The 6,242-nt window shown below is 42.8% G+C and overlaps 1 long non-coding RNA gene across 1 annotated transcript; it reads right to left on the bottom strand.

Moving 5' to 3' along the window:
* Positions 1-1,251: 1,251 nt before the first annotated feature.
* LOC113988130 lies at positions 1,252-4,469 on the bottom strand. The gene is made up of 3 exons (XR_003540816.2): positions 4,385-4,469; positions 3,657-3,729; positions 1,252-1,713 (listed from the first exon to the last, which is right to left on the bottom strand). It is a non-coding gene; the product is annotated as an uncharacterized LOC113988130 (long non-coding RNA).
* Positions 4,470-6,242: the final 1,773 nt, after the last annotated feature.

Genomic DNA, 6,242 nt, shown 5'->3' with positions numbered 1-6,242 from the left:
CTTGTTCATCTGCCTGTCCATGTTGTGTGACCATATGGATCTGTGGTGCGCATGAGCGGACTTGCTTCTCCCTGAGATTTGACTCTGGAGTGCTTATGGACATGAACAGGACACATTCCTTAGTAGTTTGTCCGATTCTGAACACAGACGCTGGAAATAATAGGACATTTTGTTCTTTTTCAACATCTTTAGTTTAAGAAATTTCCTCACACTTAAACATTAAGTCGTGAAATTCAGCCTGTATTTCTTTCGCACCTCATTTCATCCCCTTGTCCAAATTTCTTCATTCAAATCCATGTCAGCTTTACCCAAACTCCCAGCAGTGCACAGATGAAGCTAGTCAAGTACAGAGCTGGCTCTCATACCAAATGTCTGAAATCAACCTTGTTTTCTTTCCCACACACTTCTGTCTTTTTTGCTCTCTCTCACTCTTTTTTTTTTTAAACAACAAGATGGCAATCAGCTATACAACAACATATTTTCTGAGAAAACCAGTCTATTGGGCTGTGTAAGATTTGACTTCCCTCCAGATAAGCCTTACTGCTCCTGCTGCCTCTGCCAGGGTCTCCTGCAGCAGCAGATCAAATTAACTGAGTACCCTGCAAAATACTCCACTACAAACAATGCATGCTTGAAACTACACCACGGCCCTAGTCATAGCTCTGACAGTTTCTAGTTCATCCCAATGCAGAACACAACGAACACACACTGGAAAGGTTTGATGTCTTCCACTGACACAAATGTCATGGTATCTCCATGCTGCATGACAGGTACATTAGAAATGCATAGACCAATTTATCTGTGCTGCAACAGGAATCCAGGGTGGATGACTTCAAGGCTGGAAGCATCAGCCAGCATAGGTCTGCACAGCAAAAACTTCACTGTCTCTGTGGTTCAGTTTTCCAAACACTGAAGAAACTGAAGATACACTGATTCATAGCAGCTCTGAGGTTTTGTCCCAGACCATTCATCATCTTTTTCATGGAAGCAACAGGCAAGGGTTGTTAGGACAGAGCAGAAAGACCAGGCAGTCAAATACATGTGCATGTACATGTGTGGGATCAAGAGCTTAAATCTCTGTGAAACCTGGAGGAGGGATAAAATTGACATCTTGCATCTGCTGCTAGGGAGCTGGGACCATCAGGCAGGAACTGTAACAGTCTGTGCAAGGAGAAAGCACTGGAAGTGATGTGGTTTCACGAAGAATTTGCTTTTCTTTAAAAATCCATTGAAGCCTACGAAATGCAAAGACAAGTCTTACTTCAAGAAATGGAATCACAAAGGCACAGGGAGGAGGGAAGTGTATTCAGGGGAATATCACCATGCTTGCCCTGTTTTCATATTCTTTATGGACTCTTAGTTGGTCACATAAGTCCTTATTCTTGTTTTGCTGGTGGGGAAATGCAGCTAGTTAGTGTTAAGGCTTGAAATCATCCCACAGCTGGATTTGAAGCTGTGTGGGTTATCCAGCTCTTAGAAATGGTTTGCACTTTTACACAGAAGAAACCGATGGCATTACAAACTCCTATGCTGCGGGCTGGTGTCTGTTCGCTTCTCCCAGGAGCAGTACGCTGATCTTTGCTCTTGACAGACAGCTCCGTCTTTCTCCGTTGAGACAAACTTATCCTGTCTGTATCTCCACCAGAGTGAGCTGAATAACATCAGGGTTGAATGTGGGTCTTGCAGATTTTCACACTGTTGCCTTTGGCAGCACTGCGGTATGCAAACACGGCTGAGGTTCAATATTGGCAGTTCTTTGTATTTGTTGCAGAGAATAAATGAGGTGGAGGCCTATATTTTCCCTATATTCAAGCTCATATTTTTTCATAGCATATAATTAACAAAATGATCTGATTAATCAGAAAGGGGAATTTTTAAAATCAGCCTTACGATTCTGCACTTTCACTGCTTACTAACAAACTAATACATGCTGCCCCAGGGTATTTCCCGCAGAATAACAACCAGATGGGTTATTTTGCTTCAAGCTGTTAACCTGAGCGGATTACTAAAAGCCTGGAAAAGGCTTATATACTTCTGCCCTTTATTGATGTAGAAAAAGTTCCACAGAATATCTTTCTCATATTTGCCCTTAGCACTTTTCCAGAAGTACAAGGTTGATCAGCTTCTTTTGATACAGAAACAATTTTTAAACATTTAGTCATATATATCTGAAGTGTTTGCTAATATGTGGTTTCTATTTTTAGTGCCTTAATGAACAATTTTTGGGGCTCATTTCCATTGAGGCTGATCATTTGCAGTGCTCAGTATTGAGTTATGGCATCCCATTTTATATCCTGCTTCTGCCCATGCTAAAAGCCTAATTTGGATCTGCAGATTACGCCCTGGGAATAGACACTGAAACTTCAGCATTGCAGAGCTGGAGATGGTGACATCTAAAGTCCTTTTTGGATCAGTTCCCAAGAAACTACCCACATAAATTTGTGTTGGTCTGCCTTGTAACTTGCCTTTGCAGTTCCTACTACATTGCTTTCTGTTATGCTAGCTACCCCAGGCACATTAAAAAATACACCAAGTTTGCCTCTGAGTCTAATAATCCTCATATCAGTTTTATTTGTTGCACAGAGGAGAGGCTATAATAAACATAAAACAAAGAAATGAGGAAATCGTCATTACAGAGTGCTTTTACTAATATCTTGTACTAATAAACACAGTTGTCTATTTGGAAAGATGCCTTCAATCTGTTGATTGATTTTATATTAGCAGTGCTGTGAATGTTGGCGTCTCTGCTTTTGTAAGACAAGCAGCGGAAAGAGGGCTGCCTCACAGGAGAGCTATGGAAAATTAGCTTGGTCTTTTCTGTAAACACTGTTTTATGCCCATCAGCTGGAAGATTATTCGGAGTAATTGAGAGGGCTCATTGCCTCAGCCTTTCCGTTTACTTCTGTCAGGCCAAATTCTGTTCCTGCCTGAATCGGTTGGAATCTTCTTGCTGACTTCAGTAACACTAGAATATGGACAAAAGCCTTCAGGTGATGAGTTGTGATGGGTCACTGACAACCTCATGGTCACCGTGGACAGAATGTACCCCTAAATGCAGGCTTCCTGCAGCAGTACCCAGGCAAGCTCCATGGAAGGTTCACAGCCTGCACCTGTCCTGTTGGGTGGGGAAAACCCAGCCGGCTGCAGTTGCATTCTCCGTACAATAACATTGGAACCCACCGATTTGCTCACCCACATAAGGAAAATAGGAATGTTTTCAATTTTACTGATTGTTTTTTAAATCTAATCAGATTTCACTCTTGAAATGAGATAATGAGGTAGCTCTGGCAACCACTGAGTGTGAGGAACAGGGCAGGGCTGTTTTCTGAGTGCTGCTGTGTACCACCAAGTGCCCGTCCCTTTCATCAGGCAGCTCTGAGACCCTCTTCCTCAAAGAAGACAGAGTCCTTGCTTTAGTTATGGCACTTGTCAAAGCCTCCTCTTCCTCACAGCTCTTGGCCAATTTCATTGGGCTGCTTTCAATATACTTTAATACCTCTTTGCTTTAGAGCACGTGTATGCTGGTGCTGTGGGGAGTAAGCAGCAGCATCCCAGGAAATGAGATTGCCCAGTGAGGACAGAGACTGCTCAAGATTATGCTCTCAAGCTGTGGTAGCTCATATCAAGAAGGACCACACACTTTTGCTATCTCTTACCTCTGAGGAAAAATGTTGGTTGACCGTAGATCTTACATTATCACTTTATCGTGTTCATAGTCATAGTTCAGAGCTGTAAAGAAAAGCAAAGATACAGTGTCTCTTGAACTTCAGAAGCCAGTTGATAAGCAAGAGATTCAGCAAATATATGGTCATACAAACAAATACAAGGACAAGTGTTTGTTTGGGAGATCCTTGTTCCCCTGGCTCAGGATTTTCATAATTTACACTTATATGTGGCTTGGGCACAGAGGGCATGGGGAGGAGGGGCTTGTTCTGCATCTGCAGCAGAGTTGCTACAGGCCTCTGTGCGGTGGTGCCTCTAACTGGGCTGTTCTGACATGCCACCACAGCTCGACTCGCTCTATGTTAGTGAGCACTCACATTGCGGGTGGGAAGCCCAGTTGGATGCAGTGTTCTCTCTCTTGTATTTACCTATCCAGACTCCCTTAAAAAGTGGGAATAAGCAGTATTATTTCCTGTTCCTGTAATTTTTTTCTGTTACTTGGATCTGGCAAATGTTATTGCAACCTGGTATAAGAGATTTATCTTAGTGAGTTGGCCAGGTTTGTTGAAACCATTACCCACTGTGTGCTACATATATGGAACAGCAGATCAGGGCTGAGACCTATGGTTATAGCCCCTCAAAACCTTTTTCATTGTCCTAAAGTTTTATTCAAAAAACCTAGAAATGTGGAGGGGGAACAGCTTTCCCTGCACAATGATACCTGATCTCAATTTGTCCATCTGAAGCTTCTGTAAGGATTCCTCCGGTGCCACCAACACTGCAGACTCACTCTTGCACCCCAACCTACAGGGACAAAGTTCACTTTGGTGTGTTCAGACCCACAGATAAATCTGTTCCTGGATACTACCAGCCAAGGGGAGGTGCGTGCTTCCATTCAGTGCATGCTCCACTGCAGCATCTGCTCCTACAGAAATAGAGCTCTTCAGAATCCTTTGCCTAAATAGTATTTCTGCAGCTGGATTTCATTATGCTTAATTCTTCTTTCCTTGATGAACATTGACTGTTGCAAGTTCTCCTTCTGAAATCCCTAATGCCCAGTGGCAGATAAAAAATCACAGCCTTCCTAAACTTTGATCATATTCAAATATTTCTATCATTTATTTGTTCTACCATGAGAAATTTGCAGGAAGAATACAACATCAGCTTTAAGCATTTGCAATACTTTTTTCAAATTTATTTTACAAGCGTGAGTGCTGCACTTGTGCCTAGAGAGGGACTGAAAATCCTGAGGATCCAATGGAGCATCCATATTGCAGCAGTGCCAGACTGCAAAGATCAGGGCCTCTTGTTGCACGTACAGTCCAAAATCCTTGAGAGAGACAGCAAGAGCCCAAAGACCACATGGTTTAGATCGGGTAGCTACAATACAGCAGGTGGAAAAGGGCAGCAAGGAGGGAAAATAAAATGCTGGTTTCATGTGCTCACTGACAACACCAGGGACAGACCTATGTGTCCTGATGCCTTTTTAGTAGCACTGCCCAGGAGATCTCAGCACCACAGATTTGCCATGATATCCACTTCCCCGTGAAAGCTCCTCACTATTCTGCTCAGGCTTCCTGGGGAAAAAAAGCTGCAATTAGGGCAAAAAGGGCTCCCTTGGTGCTCTCCAAGGGGGATTCAGTAGCAACAGATGCACCCCACTCAGATGGGTACTGCAGCAATATGGAGGTATTTGGTAGAGGGGCTTTGGAAGCAGGATTTCCTCACTTTGCAGGAGCAAGGGAGATAGTGTGAAATTTAGGTGCCAGCATATAGCCTGCTAGCTGTTTTGGAGTTGATCCCGTTGAACCCTCACCTTGTCTGCCATCCCTCCCTGGCTGTGATGTTAGCTGTGTGCTGACTCCTGGTTTTGTAATACAAAAACTGCTTCACCTTAGGCCTTGCTTCTGCTAATCTCACAATTAATTTCAGTAACCAGAGTTAATCCTGGTTTTAGCTTTGTTGCAGCCTGAAGGACTTCGGAGATATGAAACATTGGGCAGTGAGTGAGGTTTTTTAAAGACATGTTCAAATATAGTTTTTCATACCTGGGCAATCCCAGAAAGACATATAGCTCGTGATAACCTTGGGTGCCAAACATTCTGCTCCACTGACGAAAGCTTCTGATACATCTGAGTGCCACACAGATTCCTTTCAGCCCCTGACAACTACTCTACAGACAAATCATGGAAAGAAGGAGCACTGTCATATCCTCAGCCATTTATTTAAGCTGTGGTTATTGCCTATAGTGCCATTATATTTACACGCATTACATGGCAGGTGACGTATCTGTTTTGCGTAGTATCACTAAGAGAAGGGTTAGGACATCTTGGAGAGATCCAGCAACAAAAGTAAACATTGTGTAAGAATTCAATACCATTATTTAATAAGGAATTCAACATAGTGTATTCAAGTTCATACATTTATACAACTTCTTTTACTGTCAGTTACAAGCGGGAGCGTAAAGTACATCTCCCTTGGGGTGGTTGTCTGTGCATCACTAATGATTACTGCTGTAAGGAGTCATTACATTAAATGTTCAAGTAAGAGAAAGATTTTACAAAGTCAAGCTATGAGAT

The sequence above is a fragment of the Pipra filicauda genome, unplaced genomic scaffold, assembly GCF_003945595.2.
Source record: "Pipra filicauda isolate LSUMZ 115617 unplaced genomic scaffold, ASM394559v2 scaffold16_size7369187_pilon, whole genome shotgun sequence".
Classification (NCBI taxonomy): Eukaryota; Metazoa; Chordata; class Aves; order Passeriformes; family Pipridae; genus Pipra; species Pipra filicauda.
Note: the sequence above shows the minus strand (reverse complement) of the source record. Positions and strands in the feature narration are given on the sequence as shown.